The sequence below is a fragment of the Canis lupus genome, chromosome 26, assembly GCF_011100685.1.
Source record: "Canis lupus familiaris isolate Mischka breed German Shepherd chromosome 26, alternate assembly UU_Cfam_GSD_1.0, whole genome shotgun sequence".
Classification (NCBI taxonomy): domain Eukaryota; kingdom Metazoa; phylum Chordata; class Mammalia; order Carnivora; family Canidae; genus Canis; species Canis lupus.
In genome coordinates, this window is record NC_049247.1 from 27013805 (window position 1) to 27032200 (window position 18396).

General features: G+C 46.5%; 1 protein-coding gene and 1 gene segment (V, D, J or C); both read left to right on the top strand.

Annotated features, from left to right (window-relative positions):
- Positions 1-18396, top strand: part of LOC119869150 (immunoglobulin lambda-1 light chain-like) — a 1083218-nt gene that overhangs the window by 372493 nt on the left and 692329 nt on the right. The window lies entirely within an intron of this gene.
- The window catches only part of LOC119866215, a 743285-nt gene that overhangs the window by 73544 nt on the left and 651345 nt on the right, over positions 1-18396 (top strand).

Genomic DNA, 18396 nt, shown 5'->3' on the forward strand with positions numbered 1-18396 from the left:
AACAGCAATGAACACAGTACCATGTAAGAGGATCTCTGTAATGACTTCGGAATTAGAGCCCTCGGGACAATTATGTACTTAATGTTGGTTTAGATAATCCTAGTTGGATAATCACCCAGGGCAGTTGGCAGAAGCCAGCCCAGTGCCAGTTTTTGCTGAGATATCTGCAGAGGTGACAAGTAGACGTGGGGACTTGGGACCCAAACACTTTGGTTCTGTCCTCATTCCCTTGGGTGTGAATAAGTGTCTTTATTGGAAGCTGGGTCTGCAATTGAGGAGTGGTGGGCATGAGAGCCCCCCTTATTGGTGTCTGAACTCCCTTCCACAGAGATTTTCCTTTTATTAAATTTCACTGATATTAGCATAGATCAGGATCCCTTCGAGAATGAGACTCAGCAGTATCATGGGCAGGACTAAAGGATCCTGGTACCTAGAAATGAGACTTAGCGAGGTGGAGACACCAGCTCACTCTCAGGGTTTGGGTCATGGTGAGGTGTGTGCCCTGGACCAGCATGGGGCGCTGTAGGACTGCCTTGTGGTCTCTAAGCAGCTCATTAGTGAGAATCATTCAAACAGCCTGGGCCTTGAGGCCTGGCCCAGTGCTCCCTGATGGGACTCAGCAGCTGTGTCCCTTCTGTCCTGGCAGAGCTTCCCCCGGGGACTTGTGTGTTGTCTCAGCAGGTGCTTCCTCCCAGAGCTCTCCCCAGGGCTGCAGCAATGCCCATCCTCCTCAGTGTGTGGTGCAAGCTAAGCTCCAGCAGCAGGACTCAAGGAGGGTTGGACAGTCAGTGGGTAGAGCCCGTGTGCATGGACAGTCTCTCCTGTGGCAGAGGGTGGAGGAGAAAAGGCGCCTGGGTAGTCCAGCCCACATTGTGGATCAGGAGCCAGGTCACCATGTCTGGACTCCTGTCCTCTTGGTGTTCCTGTCTCACTGCACAATTAGGGACAGGCCTCAGGGATCATCCTGAATCACTCCTCTGGTTCAGAACCTAGAGAAAATTTACTTTAAACCTAGCTATTGCCTTATGTGTGTCTGCATCTGTAGGTTCCCTGTCCCAGCCTGTGCTGACCCAGCTGCCCTCCCTCTCTGCATACCGGGGAACAAACTCCAGATGTACCTACACCCTGAGCAGTGTCGCCAACTACTAAACATACTTCTCAAAGAGAATACAGGGCACCTTCCACAGTACATCCTGTACTACTACTCAGACTCAAGTGCATGATTGGGATTTGGGGTCCCAGGCACTTCTCTGGATCCAAAGATGCCTCAGCCAATGCAGGGATCCTGCTGATCTCTGGGCTGCAGCCAGAGGACAAGTCTGACTGTCACTGTGCTACAGATCATGGCAGTGGGAGCAGCTTCCGATACTCACAGTGTCTCAGATAATGAGGGAGTGAGACAAATGTCTGGGCCTAAAGATCCAGAAGAAACTTACCTGGAGAGACAGAGCGGGGTGGTCTCTTCTGCATGATGACTTACCTTCCACGGGTAACAGAAACAGTCCTGTAATGCACATGAAGTAAGAGAAAATGATAGATCCCAGGAAGATACAGACAGATGAGGAACCAGAGCGTAATGGCACGTCACCACTCAATGTGGAGAAGATGAAAAGGAAGAAATACGTTGTCTACAACTGAACTTGTGGACTCCAAACATTCATCCACAATCATATCTATCATCTCATTCCATAAAGTGTGACCTCTTGTCACAACTGATACATCCATAGCAGGTATATTGACCACAACCCTGGTCACAGTCACAGTCTCCTGTCTCTGAACCATCTCCATATGAACTTGGACTAGATCCTGCAGACTCCCTGACCACATCCCCACTCCTCCCTCCTCTTCTCCCCTCTGCTGTCCTGTCTCTCAGGTTTCAGTCTCTGCCTCTGGCTCCTCAGTTCTGAGCTCTTTCTGGCTGGACATGTTATTAAAGAGCAAAATATACTTATATGATGGAAAACAGAAATCACGCAACTAGGTATTTCTCTAAGTGGGTTATTATATCCGCACAGGAATATGAACACATGTGTTTATTGTTTATTTATGTATGATTGTCATGATATGAAGAAAAAACACATACATCCTTTAAAAGATGAATGGATAGGGCAGACCAGGTGGCTCAGTGGTTTAGTGCCGCCTTCAGGCCAGGGCATGAACCTGGAGACCCGGGATTGAGTCCCAGGTTGGGCTCCCTGCATGGAGCCTGCTTCTCCCTCTGCCTGTGTCTGTCTCTGCCTCTCTCTGTGTCTCTCATGAATAAATAAATAAAGTTTTTAAAAAAATAAATAAACCCTGCTAAGTTACTCTGTGGATGGAGGCCCAAGGAGAAAAAATGGGCACATGATGTCACTCTACAAGCCCTGGAATTCTGACTCCGTAAGCTGTTAACAGGTCTGTTTTCAAATGAGTTCTCCAGGCCTACAGTAAATCCTCTCCCAGTAAAAGGGCTCTGGGACACTTGCCCTTTAAAATCCAGAATCAACTTCATGGAGAACCATCCCTCAGGAGAAGTCATAAGAGGGACAGGAGGTCATTGCCTCGTTTTTTTGCTCATATTAAACACACACACACACACACACACACACGTGCGCGCGCGCGCGCGTACACAACTCTCTCCACTTTCTGAGAGTAAACTGTGCTGCACCTTGCACTTTCTGGGATTCTTGTCCCTCCAGAAGTCAGGGTCAACCTGTGCTCACCCAGCCATCCTCAGTGTCACAGTCTCCAGGAATCAGAATCCCTATCAGAGGAGGCCCCCAGGACATCAAGTGTGACTGAGGTCCTGTCACCAGGGCAGCCAGATGTGCCCTAACACTTGCAGTCCTGGGATGAGGCTGATACTCAGGATTCCCAGGGGGAGTCTCTGTCCCCATGGGCAGCTCAGCCCCGACCATCTCTGGTCCCCAGTCACTGCCTGAGGCTGATCAGTACGTTGACTCTGGGACCCTAGCCTCAGAGCTGCTCCACCAAAGCTCAAGGCTCCTGGGGATGTAGGACACCCCCTCCCTGTGCTCTCAGGGCTGGCTTTCACCCCTTCAGTCACCCCAAGGACACCTCCATCCAGGCTGGACCTTGCTAAATCTTCTGTCCCAAATTAGGACCAAAGGGTCTGTGAACTCAGGGACATGGTCCCCTCATCTCCACCTCTCCACCACTCAAAGGGGACTTTTGATAGAAACTCTGGGTCCAGATGGATTTTGCCAGTATAACCTCATTGTCCCACTCATGGGTGGCTGAATGGGCAATTGCTCTGTCCTGAATATGCTGGACCCAGTCCCCTGCTGTGCCCCACCCCAGATATGAGAGGGACCCTGAATTGCTCATCCTGGAAGCTCATCTATATTTGGGAATCCAGCATGCAGATGGCTGTGAAGTTCATACAACAGGGTCCTCATGGTGGCTCATGGGCACCACTTCAGGCTTTCCTTCCTGCAAAACCAGACCCATGATACAGTCTTAGGAAAAACAGATAAGAAGTGATTTTGTAAAATGTTCATAGGGATGCAGGATGCCTCAGCGGTTGAGCTCTGCTTTAGGCTCAGGGCCTGATTCTGGAGTTCAGGGATTGAGGCCCATATTGAGATCCCTAAGGGGAGCCTGCTTCTCCCTCTGCCCATGTCTCTGCCTCTCTCTTTTTCCTTTTCTGTCATGAATAAATAGATAAACTCTTTTTAAAAATGTTTATAGATGTCTATTCAAATGAAAACCAAAGTCTTTCAATCTTCTTTGTTCTATGCTGATGATTTTAACCACAATTTCCATGCACATTCTCCCTGCAATAGACAGATCTGGGAACAATATACTAATGACTCCACTGCATCTTCACAGTGACATCATCACTGAGTGTCAATCACTGTTATTGAGAAGAGTTTCTAAAAAAGAACATTCATCCAATTTATGTGCATAGTTGGTTGGTCAAGGGGGTGACCAAATGCAATCTCTTCCTCTGGATTCTTGTCAGAAATTCTCCAGCTGTCACATCTTCCCTACTAAAATATCCTGACACGTCTGTCCCTTGTGCTCTGAGGTCAGTGCCAACCTTACATGGCAATGCTAGGAGGACAAAACCTAGGAGGGAGTCACTGTCCACAGGGTGGGGAGAACTAATATTTAAAACAGGTGAAAACAGTGAGATATGACAACGATTTTCAGTGTGTAACCTTTCCAAGAATGCATATGAGGGCTTCCACCCACAACCTGGAGAAGCTCCCTCCATGTGTCCTCAGTATTTCAGGAAATTCAGAGATGGTGAGGGCTACAACCAAGGGGATCATATAGGAGGAAGGTCTCAGCATAATGCATAGAAAAGGCCACGTGTAAAAGGGGACCCGTTACTCTTCTGGATGAGACAGTGATGTCAGAGGAGTTGGTGTAGACACACAACCTCAGTCCTGAATGGCCCATGAACAGCCGACAGAGCCGTGGATATTTTCACACCGAGCAATTAGAGTGAAGCCTAAAATCTACACTGTGTGATGAGTGGCTATTTAAAGGGACACATGTCATGCATGGTGTGGTAGTTTCTGGATATCAAAGGAGGTTGAGGATTATTTCTGAAGGCTCAGGCTTGATTAGAGCTGGGAACACATCCTGACCCTGCCTGTGCCCTCTGATCAAGGCTCACAGCTGGGACCTCCCCAACACAGCCCCAAACAGCCCCTCCCCTGTCCAACCTCCTGACATCATCAGGCAGAGGGACCTGACCAACAGCCAGGGAGGGTCAGAGAACTTGGGTCTCATTTGCATGGACAGCCCCTCCCTCTCTCAGAGGATGAAGAGGGGAAGGGAGAGATGAGGGAAGGCTCTGCTCAGCTGTGGGACCACAGAAGCAGGATCAGTGATGACCTCCACCATGGCCTGGTCCTCTTTCCTCCTCACCCTCCTCGCTCACTTCACAGGTGACTGGATGTAGGGACAGTGAAGGGAACCTGGGAGGACACGTGGTTCCCTGCTTCCTTCTCTTATGTCCAGACCCCAGCGTCACCCTCTCTGTGTCTCTCCCCCTTGCAGGTTCCTGGGCCCAGTCTGTGCTGACTCAACCAGCCTCAGTGTCCGGGTCTCTGGGCCAGAGGGTCACCATCTCCTGCACTGGAAGCAGCTCCAACATTGGTAGAGATTATGTGGGCTGGTACCAACAGCTCCCGGGAACACGCCCCAGAACCCTCATCTATGGTAATAGTAACCGACCCTCGGGGGTCCCCGATCGATTCTCTGGCTCCAAGTCAGGCAGCACAGCCACCCTGACCATCTCTGGGCTCCAGGCTGAGGACGAGGCTGATTATTACTGCTCTACATGGGACAACAGTCTCACTGTTCCCACGGTGCTCCAGGCCTGTGGGGAAGTGAGACAAAAACCCACTTACCCGTCTGCAAAGTGAGTGCCCCAGCAGCTGCCTGCTTAGGCTCCCTCAGGGTTTCTGCTTATTTTATGCTTGATGCCCTGGACCCAGATACATCCTGGGACCCACCTGGGAATGTTGGCTCCTTTGTTCTCTGTGTCCTCAGAGTAGCCCCAATTGTACAAAATGAGTCTCAGATGAAAGAGAAAGTTTTGTCCTCATGAGCTGGGACAGTTTCTTCTAGGATAGTGAACATTTTCTTATCATCTTCTAATTTTTCAGTAAATGAAATACTCATAGATCTTGATTTGTATTTCCCTGATGGCAAGTGATGCAGAGCATTTTCTCATATGCATGTTGGCCATGTCTATGTCTTCCTCTGTGAGATTTCTCTTCATGTCTTTTGCCCATTTCATGATTGGATTGTTTGTTTCTTTGGTGTTGAGTTTAAGAAGTTCTTTATAGATCTTGGAAACTAGCCCTTTATCTGATATGTCATTTGCAAATATCTTCTCCCATTCTGTAGGTTGTCTTTGAGTTTTGTTGACTGTATCCTTTGCTGTGCAAAAGCTTCTTATCTTGATGAAGTCCCAATAGTTCATTTTTGCTTTTGTTTCTTTTGCCTTCGTGGATGTATCTTGCAAGAAGTTACTATGGCCGAGTTCAAAAAGGGTGTTGCCTGTGTTCTTCTCTAGGATTTTGATGGAATCTTGTCTCACATTTAGATCTTTCATCCATTTTGAGTTTATCTTTGTGTATGGTGCAAGAGAGTGGTCTAGTTTCATTCTTCTGCATGTGGATGTCCAATTTTCCCAGGACCATTTATTGAAGAGACTGTCTTTCTTCCAATAGATAGTCTTTCCTCCTTTATCGAATATTAGTTGACCATAAAGTTGAGGGTCCACTTCTGGGTTCTCTATTCTGTTCCACTGATCTATGTGTCTGTTTTTGTGGAAGGAGCCTCGGTGTCCATAGAAAGATGAATGGATAAAGAAGATGTGGTTTATGTATACAATGGAATATTACTCAGCTATTAGAAATGACAAATACCCACCATTTGCTTCAACGTGGATGAAACTGGAGGGTATTATGCTGAGTGAAGTAAGTCAGTCAGAGAAGGACAAACATTATATGTTCTCATTCATTTGGGGAATATAAATAATAGTGAAAGGGAATATAAGGGAAGGGAGAAGAAATGTGTGGGAAATATCAGAAAGGGAGACAGAACGTAAAGACTGCTAACTCTGGGAAACGAACTAGGGGTGGTAGAAGGGGAGGAGGGCGGGGGGTGTGAGTGAATGGGTGACGGGCACTGGGGGTTATTCTGTATGTTAGTAAATTGAACACCAATAAAAAATTAAAAAAAAAGAAAAAAGAAATACTCATAGATCATGAAGCTATTATGGTCCTTCAGCCTCGTCCCTGCTCTGCTGATGCACATGTCAGCTCTCTGCAGCTGAGCTCATTATTAGCTCAGCATCAAGCAGAGGACTAGTTATGTTTATTATTTGATGTTGGCTTGGAACAATAAATCAATACAACACTCAAAATTATGAAAGGTAAAAAAAATAGCTTTCTAGAGAAAAACACCCATGTGAATGTTTCTGGAAACTTTACTCATAATCACCAGCCTGAAGGTAATCAAAAACCTGCACATCGGGTTTTATACCAGCTTTTTATAAAATGACCGATGCTTTAGGTAAAGAAGATGTCCTCCAACATGATGTATATTCACATAGTGGAATATTAGTCAAAATTTAAGGAAATATGCTCTCAAGTCCAAAAATATACATGAGTATTAACTACACATTTCTTAGGAAAGAAGAACATATCAAGACTACATTTCACGTCATTGGAATTTCATCGTATTTTGGAAGAGGCGGGAATCTAGAGGTGGTAAGGAGGCCAGTGATTCACAGCAGGTGGAGGAAGGAGGAGGGTGAGTGTGTGAGGTGACTGTATTCATGGTGATGTCACTCTCCTACTAGCCCTATGACGGCGGCCACACCACACTGCTGTATTGTCACAGCTCAGTAAACTGTACCCCAGAGCGACAGCTCTTACATGCAGGCTGGGAATGTCATCTAGGAGTCTGGGATCCATGACGGAGCTCACAGGGGGACATCATCCCATCCAATGTTCCAAGGAGGTGTGACCCTATGTCCCCAAAGGGAGAAGATAGGAAGGTAGGGACCTGTGGGAGATTGAACAGGCAGTTTGAAAAGGGAGCAAAGAAACTGCACATGAGCCCCTTAGTCCAGATGACAGAGTGTGCCCCCTGGGCGGAGGGTCAGTCATTGTGATGTTTCAGAGCCGTGCCTGGAATTGAACCACAACCTCTAATGTCACAGATGGTGGGAGCCAGCGTTGTCCCTTCTGGAACAGAAGGTCCTGTGTTGTGAGGGTCTCAGCCTCTCCATGACCAATGTCAAGGTCGGACCTGCCCTTGTGGTTCTGATGGCAACTGCAGGAGGTCCTTCAGATATAACACAGGAAACTTTGATAACTAAAGGTTGATTACTTATAAACCTGAAAATTGTAGCCTGAAACAGAAATCATCGTAGAGTCAGGTCTAGCCTGTGGCCTCCCCATCAAGAGTGTGGACAGAGGCTCAGCTGACAGAAGAAGGAACTGGGGTCAGAAACAGACACAGAGACAGGGAGAGACCAGGCTTCAAGGACTCACCTTGGAGTCCATGGAGACAGCATCCCTGGTGTCTTTTTCCATGTGCTTCATGCCCTGGGGATGGTGATGACCCTGTTAATCTTGGAGAAGCAGTGAAGCAATGGGGACAATTGGAGACAGTCTCCAGGAAGGAGCCACAGCAGGGGATTCTGAGCCATTGAGGGCCATGAGGTGCAGCCTCAAGAAGGATGGGTGTGGCCTGGGTGTGACCTGTTCTCTGAGACCAATGGAAAGGGGATTCATAGCACTGGAGGCAGGGGGCCTATGTTCTGGACTCCCATCCCCTCATCTCAGATAGGGGAGACCAGGGCTGGGGCAGCAGGGGACTGGGAGCCTGTCCCTGGGTTCCATGGGGTGCTGGCAGCTGGGAAGGCAGCTGCTGCCAAAGTCTGGGACCAAGGCCCACCTGCGATCAAGGCCAAGACCCCCATACTTCAGGAAGGTCCTCTCAGGCCCCTGCCCAAGGGGACACCAGGGAGAAGATGAGGTGAGATGCAGTGACCAGGATGATGTCCTCCTCCCTCCAGGGGTTGAAGGGATGATAGAGAGTCCCCAGATCTGCCTCCCTGTGGCTGGAGTCCTGGGAATGTGCAGGGGGAAAGAGGTTGGGGTTCGACTCAACCCCTTCTTCTTCATGACGCCCACTGTCCTGGGCACTGTAGCCTGACCTTGGACATTCAGCACATGCTACTCCATGACTCCTCTTCCCCGCTGGGGTGTGAAGGTCTGCAAACATCCCTCCCAACACATGCCTACTGTCCTCAGCCTTCCCCAAACATTCCCATGGGGAGACCAATAGGGACAGGTGTCACCTCATCTGACACCTGGCTCACCCCTGGATGTCTAGACCAGTGGGGAAGACTCACTAGCCCACAAGCTGCAGGCATGCTGCAGGGATGGCCCCCGGAGCCAACCTTGACTGAGGGATGCTGCCTCCAGGACTCCTGTCCCCCATCCTGTACCCAGGGAGGGGCCCCAGTGTTCTTTCCTAGACTCCTGTCCCCCCTACATGGCCACACCCACACCAGGGTCTGCTCACCTGGCCTGCACACCAGCCTCATGCTGTGGGCATTGCACCTGCTGCTCAAAGTCAGAGTCTTCCATTTCTGTGATAGGAATTCCATGTTTGTACTCCTTTCCCAGATTTTCTACTCCTTCATGCACAGAGAAGCCTCTCCTTACCCGAGGCTCCCCTACAGTGACACCAGCACCCTCTGATGGGCCTGTCATTTCAGAGACCTCTGTACTCACCATCATCTTCCCCCTTCTCTCCTTCCCTTCCTCTTGTGAGTACAGCTGCCTATTCCTCTGCCTGCTGTGTTCCTGCCTCAATTGCTCTGCCTCAATCATCTGGTTTCTGCAATCCTTCCCTGTTCTGTGTGCCTGCCCATCTCTGGGTGACATTGTCACCAGATGATTTTCTCACCATGTGAAATCACCATGTCCCTTCATGGTTTGAGCATCTTCATGCCTTGGTCTCGTTTTCTCTTCTGTGTGCAGAACACGGTCACTCCTCTCTCAAGACAGACATGAGTTCCTTCTCCTGAGGAGTTCCTAAATGTCTCAGAGGGTGGAATGATTTCACCCTCTCATATGGTTTATATAAATTCTTATACTACCCCAAAGATGCAGATGCAATGAAACGCCGGGACACCTGCACCCCGATGTTTCTAGCAGCAATGTCCACAATAGCCAAACTGTGGAAGGAGCCTCAGTGTCCATCGAAAGATGAATGGATAAAGATGTGGTTTATGTATACAATGAAATATTACTCAGCCATTAGAAATGACAAATACTCACCATTTTCTTCGACGTGGTGGAACTAGAGGGTATTAAGCTGAGTGAAATAAGTCAATCGGAGAAGGACAAACATTATATGGTCTCATTCATTTGGGGAAAATAAATAATAGTGAAAGGGAATAAAAGGGAAGGGAGAAGAAATGAGTAGGAAATATCAGAAAGGGAGACAGAACATGAAGACTCCTAACTCTGGGAAACGAACTAAGGGTGGTAGAAGGGGAGGAGGGCGGAGGGTGGTGGTGAATGGGTGACCGGCACTGAGGGGGGCACTTGACGGGACGAGCACTGGGTATTATGCTATATGTTGGCAAATTGAACACCAATAAAAAATAAATTTATTATTTAAAAAATTCTTATACCCACAGGAGTGCTTCTTTCTGGATGACTCTTCCCTCTATGTGGGAAGCTTCCAAATCACAGATACTGTATCCATGTTCTTTACATCAGACCCGGCAGGGTGCTTCACACAGTCTTTCAGGTCACTGCTGAGTGCTGGTGACAGAGCCTTGGATATTAACCTCAGGACACTGAGGACCTTGAGAGGGACATGTAACCAGCAGGGGGCACTGTGCACCCCCCTGGTCCCTGCAGGGGTACACTCCCAGCTGGGAGAGCCCCCCTGGCCTCAGGGAGTTAGGTGCCCCTGGTGAGACCCAGCAGCCTGGTGCCCTCAGGGCCTGACAGAGGCTCCTGGGCAGAGTCCTGTGGGGGTTCCCACCGATCCTCCCCCCACCTTTCTTGGGTCTGCTCAGAGCAGTTCCTGCCTTCAGCCTCCTCTGTCCTCTCTTCTCCTGAACACCGTCAGATGGAGTCTGAGAGAGTCTGGAAGGAGGTGCAAGTTTCCATAAGCAGCCCCTTCATTTCCAGGAGACAGTAAGGAGGATAAGACAAGCCTGTGTCACCTCAAGCTAACTGTGGAGTCCAGGTGTTGTGTCACTATGCTCTGCTCTTTCTGCTCAGAACAGCACCAGTCTTCTGGATGAGCTCCCAGGCTTGATGATCCCCCAAAACTGAGATACTCCCAGCTTCAATGACCCATCCCCCATGAGGGTCTCTGTTTGCAGGTTCACTGTCCCAGCCTGTGCTGATCCATTTGCCCTCAGGGTCTGGGGGCAGCCCGGGAGACTCAGCGGTTTGCGCTGCCCTCATCCCAGGGCATGATCTGGGATACCTGAATTGAGTCCTGCATCAGTCTTCCTGCATGGAGCCTGTTTCTCCCTCTGCCTGTGTCTCTGCTTCTCTCTCTGTCTCTGTCTCTGTCTCTCTCTCTCTCTGTGTCTCATGAATAAATAAATTTAATCTTTAAAAAGATAAAAATAAATAAAACTGATAGTAACCAGATATCTTCCCCTGGAGGTTTATTACAGGTTTATATTTAACTAACACACAGCTGGTCCTGACTAACATGTCATTCAATATGTGGCACATTTGTAAAAGCGGATATTTTTCATAGTATTATGATTATTGTATTACATTTTTGAAGAGCAATTATCTTGAGAGTGTAATAATATCTCCTGTTTCTTAGAGGCTAAAAGAAGAAAAAGTACACATGAACAGAGAAAATTGTTTTTGAGCAAAGCAATTCTTCAATATGCTACTGTGATGGTACTTAAATGACACTATGGCACTGTCAGAATTCACTGAACCATGTAGAGCCACTTGACAGAGCTCTAAAGTCTGCATATAAAAGTCAATTATAAGGTTTGAGGCCCATGAAGGAATGTAGTCTGTAACCAAACCCATGGACCCGCAGGACAAACCTATGAGCCCACCTCAGTGCAGGGCTTGGGGGAAAGCTGCTCCACTGAGACATTGAACGTGAGTGGATCCTGTAAGTGTAAAGTCATGAGAGACTGCACAGAGCTCTGTGTCTAGTAGACAAGGGTGTGTCTTGGGGGGAACAGGTGCATGGTTTTGTTAGGGCCATGCTGTGTCTTGAAATTGTGCAAATGAGTAAATGGATGGATGTTGCTGCAAGCTGCTTGCTCACTTCAGGAATGGAGATTCATCAAGGAAGGAGGCCCGAGTGAAGACTGTGGTCATGGATTTTAGCTGGAGATGGTAGTTTGCAATCATGTGTAGTTTGGTGGAGACAGATAATTGCAAGTGGAAAAGGTCACCACTATGTGCATGTTCGGGTTACTTACTCCCACATAGAATTCCTTCATGTTTCCGCTGTGAGGGATTAGATGCAGTGAAGTCCCATAATGTCACTATGGTGCATTTCCCCAGATAATGCTCTCTAATCCCATTCTCTCAGGAGGAGAGGCAGGATGAACAGGGATCAGCTTGTAGTGTCAGAAAGTGAAGAATCCGTCAGAACAAACACAAGCAAATCAATGCACTCCCACCATGCCTACACAGGTGCACACACACACGTCATGACAGGGTGTGTCAAGGAGTTCATGAGCCAACTGAAAATGCTCCCACTGAGAAAAACTGGAAAGATTTGAGGACCAAATAAATATAATGGTATTGAGTTTTAACTCCAAGTCTATAGGAGATGACCACGGACCATACTGTTAACTGCTGGTACAAATGCATAAACAGAAGAGATGCTTTCCTGTGCAGAGAATTTTGAGTAACAGGTGTAAACTCTTGGTCCTGAAGGATGTCAGGAATAATCCTCATTCAGTAAGTGTAGACATAGACACCAGAAAACAAGGAGAGCCTGAGAAAATGTCACAGTAAGAGAAGCTTGAGATATGAGGAATGTAACGAATAATCCTGATTGGAGTCTCAGAATAGAAAAGGGACATTAGGTAAAAACTAGAAAATGTGAATAAACTGAGGATATAAATTGTTATGGATTGATTCCAGTCTCCACTCATTCATGTGATAAAAAGTTCTCAAACATCTCATGTTTCAGGATGTGTCAGAATCAGGAAATGGGGATGTTGCAGAGGTAATCAGCTCAGGTGAGGCCAGTAAGGTTTAATCTCATGTGGAATATTTCTCTCCCTTTGGTTTTCCTCCAAAACTTTGGTTGGAATGATGGTGAAAGGCTTCTCAGTGTTTTAGAGAACAGAGCTATCATTGTCATAGAAAGCCTTGATATAACAGAAAAAAATATCAGAAGGTTCTGTGGTCCTTTTACTCTCAATTCCTGCTGCATTTAACAAATAAGTACAAAGCTGAATGGAGGTGGATACCAGGTCCATGGGGTCACTTGATTTAAGACTAGAGAAAGAAATTCTAAGGTTTCCATATCATATAATTTTTTTATCAATCCTTATACTGTTAACAATTAGAATCTGGACTAATGAAAAAGGAAAATGAATCATAAGTATATCAGAGAGACACAAGAAATAATGAATTCCCAGGCTCACTGCAAAGGGAAAATGAAAACCCAGACTGGGAAGCATGAATAGTGGACACTTTCATGCTGAGATCATTTTAGTGTGTACAAATGCAGACATCATTGCCAGGACCTGTGGGGTCATGTGATATAACTGGAGGCTCTCATAAAACAGCACCATCTACATTGGCATATCCTATCCCTCAGGTAGGATAACCCATGTAGATTCCTTATCAGATATGAACAAACAGTGTACCTTGGGGAATAGGCCTTGAATTTGGTTTTGACTGGAATCTGATCGGGACTCCAGGACACTGCAGTCAGCAAACTCAAAGTTTAGGTAAGAGTAATATATTACCTAACATAAGCACTGTAAAATAAAACCTGTATGTAGGAGCCTGGATCTTATTAGTGACCTGGAGAAAATTAATGATTTTTTCCCAAAGTCACTCAGTTCAACTCCACAATGGCTACTTCCCACTCCCTCTGGTTCCTTGGTTGGGAAGGTCTTGGACTAATGTCTGTCCATTGGGCCTAGATCTCAGACATCCTTCCCCCATGAATTTTGAACAATACTTCTGAGCAATAATTCTTGGTCAGGGACCAATACACGTATCATGAGGGTTCTCAGTGAGGTAGGTGGAAGACCACTCAGTAGAAGAGGGCTTCATTTATAATAACATTCTGTTTATACCAATTCTCATACTGAGTAAAAACTGCTTTAAAAATATATTAAGTAGGAAGAGGGGCAAGATGGCGGAAGAGTAGGGTCCCCAAATCACCTGTCCCCTTCAAAGTACCTAGATAACCTTCAAACCATCCTGAAAATCTATGAATTAGGCCTGAGATTTAAAGAGAGAACAGCTGAAACGCTACAGTGAGAAGAGTTTGTGCTTCTATCAAGGTAGGAAGATGGGGAAAAAAGAAATAAAGAAAGAAAAAGCATCCAAGGGGGAGAGTCCCCACGAGGAGCCAGGCTAAGGCCTGGGCGAGTGTCCCCAGGACAGGAGAGCCCCGTCCCGGAGAAGCAGGAGCTGCACCAACCTTCCCTGCGGAAAGTGGCTTGCAACAAGTTAGAGCAGGACCCGAAGAGCGCGGGGATGCCCTCGGGCTCCCTGGGACAGTAACAGACACCTGCGCGCCCAGGAGAGTGCGCTGAGCTCCCTAAGGGCTGCAGCGCGCACGGCGGGACCCGGAGCAGCTCGGAGGGGCTCGGGCGGCGGCTCCGCAGAGGGGGCTGCGCGGCCCCCGGAGCAGCTCAGAGGGGCTCGGGCAGAGGAAGAGGCTCCGTGCGGAGGGGGCTGCGCGGTTCCAGGAGCAGCTCAGGGAGGCTCGGGCGGTGGCTCCGCGGAGGGGGTTGCGCGGCCCGGGAGCGCGAATCCAACAACGCAGGCTCCGGAGTTCTTTATAGATCTTGGAAACTAGCCCTTTATCTGATACGTCATTTGCAAATATCTTCTCCCATTCTGTAGGTTGTCTTTTAGTTTTGTTGACTGAATCCTTTGCTGTGCAAAAGCTTCTTATCTTGATGAAGTCCCAATAGTTCATTTTTGCTTTTGTTTCTTTTGCTTTTGTGGATGTATCTTGCAAGAAGTTACTATGGCCGAGTTCAAAAAGGGTGTTGCCTGTGTTCTCCTCTAGGATTTTGATGGAATCGATAGGTCTTCTAAGCACAACATCTCCAAAGAAACGAGAGCTTTATTTTTTTTATTTATGATAGCACAGAGAGAGAGAGAGGCAAAGACACAGGCAGAGGGAGAAGCAGGCTCCATGCACCGGGAGCCCGACGTGGGATTCGAGCCCGGGTCTCCAGGATTGCGCCCTGGGCCAAAGGCAGGCGCCAAACCACTGCGCCACCCAGGGATCCCAGAAACGAGAGCTTTAAATGACACACTGGACCAGATGGATTTCACAGATATCTACAGAACTTTACATCCAAACTCAACTGAATACACATTCTTCTCAAGTGCACATGGAACTTTCTCCAGAATAGACCACATACTGGGTCACAAATCGGGTCTGAACCGATACCAAAAGATTGGGATCGTCCCCTGCATATTCTCAGACCATAATGCCTTGAAATTAGAACTAAATCACAACAAGAAGTTTGGAAGGACCTCAAACACATGGAGGTTAAGGACCATTCTGCTAAAAGATGAAAGGGTCAACCAGGAAATTAAGGAAGAATTAAAAAGATTCATGGAAACTAATGAGAATTAAGATACAACTGTTCAAAATCTTTAGGATGCAGCAAAAGCAGTCCTAAGGGGGAAATACATCGCAATACAAGCATCCATTCAAAAACTGGAAAGAACTCAAATACAAAACCTAACCTTACACATAAAGGACCTAGAGAAAAAACAGCAGATTACCCCACGCCCAGCAGAAGTAGAGAGTTAATTAAAATTCGAGCAGAACTCAACGAAATCGAGACAAGAAGAACTGTGGAACATATCAACAGAATCAGGAGTTGGTTCTTTGAAAGAATTAATAAGATAGATAAACCATTAGCCAACCTTATTAAAAAGAAGAGAGAGGAGACTCAAATTAATAAAATCATGAATGAGAAAGGAGAGATCACTACCAACACCAAGGAAATACAAACGATTTTAAAAACATATTATGAACAGCTATACGTCAGTAAATTAGGCAATCTAGAAGAAATGAACGCATTCCTGGAAAGCCACAAACTACCAAAAGTGGAACAGGAAGAAATAGAAAACCTGAACAGGCCAATAACCAGGGAGGAAATTGAAGCAGTCATCAAAAACCTCCCAAGACATAAGAGTCCAGGGCCAGATGGCTTCCCAGGGGAATTCTATCAAACTTTTAAAGAAGAAATCATACCTATTCTCCTAAAGCTGTTTGGAAAGATAGAAAGAGATGGAGTACTTCAAAATTCATTCTATGAGGCCAGCATCACCTTAATTCCAAACCCAGACAAAGACCCCACCAAAAAGGAGAATTACAGACCAATATCCCTGATGAACATGGATGCAAAAATTCTCAACAAGATACTAGCCAATAGGATCCAACAGCACATTAAGAAAATTTTTCACCATGACCAAGTAGGATTTATCCCCGGGGCACAAGGCTGGTTCAACACTCGTAAAAGAATCAATGTGATTCATCATATCAGCAAGAGAAAAACCAAGAACCATATGATCCTCTCATTAGATGCAGAGAAAGCATTTGACAAAATACAGCATCCATTCCTGATCAAAACTCTTCAGAGTGTAGGAAACACTCTGAGGGAACATTCCTTGACAAATTAAAAGCCATCTACGAAAAGCCCACAGCAAATATCATTCTCAATGGGGAAGCACTGAGAGCCTTTCCCCTAAAATCAGGAACAAGAGAGGGATGTCCACTCTCACCACTGCTATTCAACATAGTATTGGAAGTCCTAGCCTCAGCAATCAGACAACAAAAAGACATTAAAGGCATTCAAATTGGCAAAGAAGAAGTCAAACACTCCCTCTTCATCGATGACATGATACTCTACATAGAAAACCCAAAAGCCTCCACCCCAAGATTGCTAGAACTCATACAGCAATTTGGTAGCGTGGCAGGATACACAATCAATGCCCAGAAATCAGTGGCATTTCTATACACTAACAATGAGACTGAAGAAAGAGAAATTAAGGAGTCAATCCCATTTACAATTGCACCCAAAAGCATAAGATACCTAGGAATAAACCTAACCAAAGAGGTAAAGGATCTATACCCTAAAAACTATAGAACGCTTGTGAAAGAAATTGAGGAAGACACAAAGAGATGGAAAAATATTCCATGCTCATGGATTGGCAGAATTAATATTGTGAAACTGTCAATGTTACCCAGGGAAATTTACATGTTTAATGCAATCCCTATCAAAATACCATGGACTTAAAAAAATACCATGGACTTTCTTCAGAGAGTTAGAACAAATTATTTTAAGATTTGTGTGGAATCAGAAAAGACCCCAAATAGCCAGGGGGATTTTAAAAAAGAAAAACATATCTGGGCCATCACAATGCCAGATTTCAGTTGTACTACAAACCAGTGGTCATGAAGACAGTGTGGTACTGGCACAAATACAGACACATAGATCAATGGAACAGAATAGAGAACCCAGAAGTGGACCCTCAACTTTATGGTCAACTAATATTCGATAAAGGAGGAAAGACTATCCATTGTCAGAAAGACAGTCTCTTCAATAAATGGTGCTCGGAAAATTGGACATCCACATGCAGAAGAATGAAACTAGACCACTCCCTTTCACCATACACAAAAATAAACTCAAAATGGATGAAAGATCTAAATGTGAGACAAGATTCTATCAAAATCCTAGAGGAGAACTCAGGCGACACCCTTTTTGAACTCGGCCACAGTAACTTCTTGCAAGATACATCCATGAAGGCAAGAGAAACAAAAGCAAAAATGAACTATTGGGACTTCATCAAGATAAGATGCTTTTGCACAGCAAAAGATACCGTCAACAAAAGTAAAAGACAACCTACAGAATGGGAGAAGATAGTTACAAATGACGTATCAGATAAAGGGCTAATTTCCATTTCTATAAAGTATTTATTAAACTCAACACCAAAGAAACAAACAATCCAACCATGAGATGGGCAAAAGACATGAAGAGAAATCTCACAGAGGAAGACATAGACATGGCCAACATGCACATGAGTAAATGCTCTGCATCACTTGCCGTCAGGGAACTACAAATCAAAACCACAATGATATAGATACTTTCCCCTGCCTGTGCCTTGACATTCTCAGGCAGAGGGACCTGATCCAGGAGTAGCTCAGAGGCAGAGAGCTGTCATTTGCAAGGACAGCCTTTCCCTCTCTCAGAGTTTGAAGAGGGGAAGGAGAGATGAGGGGAGGTTCTGCTCAGCTGTGGAGCCACTGAAGGCAGGATCAGTGATGACCTTCACCATGGTCTGGTCCTCTCTCCTTTTCACCTTCCTCGCTCATTGCTCAGGTGACTGGATGTGAGGACAGGGGAAGGGGCCTTGGGAGGAGACATGGGTCCCTGCTTCCTCCTCTTGTCTCCAGACCCCAACATCACCCTCTCCGTGTCTCTCCCCTTGCAGGGTCCTGGGCCCAGTCTGTACTGACTCAATCAGCCTCAGCGTCTGGGTCCTTGGGCCAGAGGGTCTCCGTCTCCTGCTCTAGCAGCACAAACAACATTGGTATTATTGGTGTGAAGTGGTACCAGCAGATCCCAAGAAAGGCCCCTAAACTCCTCATATATGATAATGAGAAGAGACCCTCAGG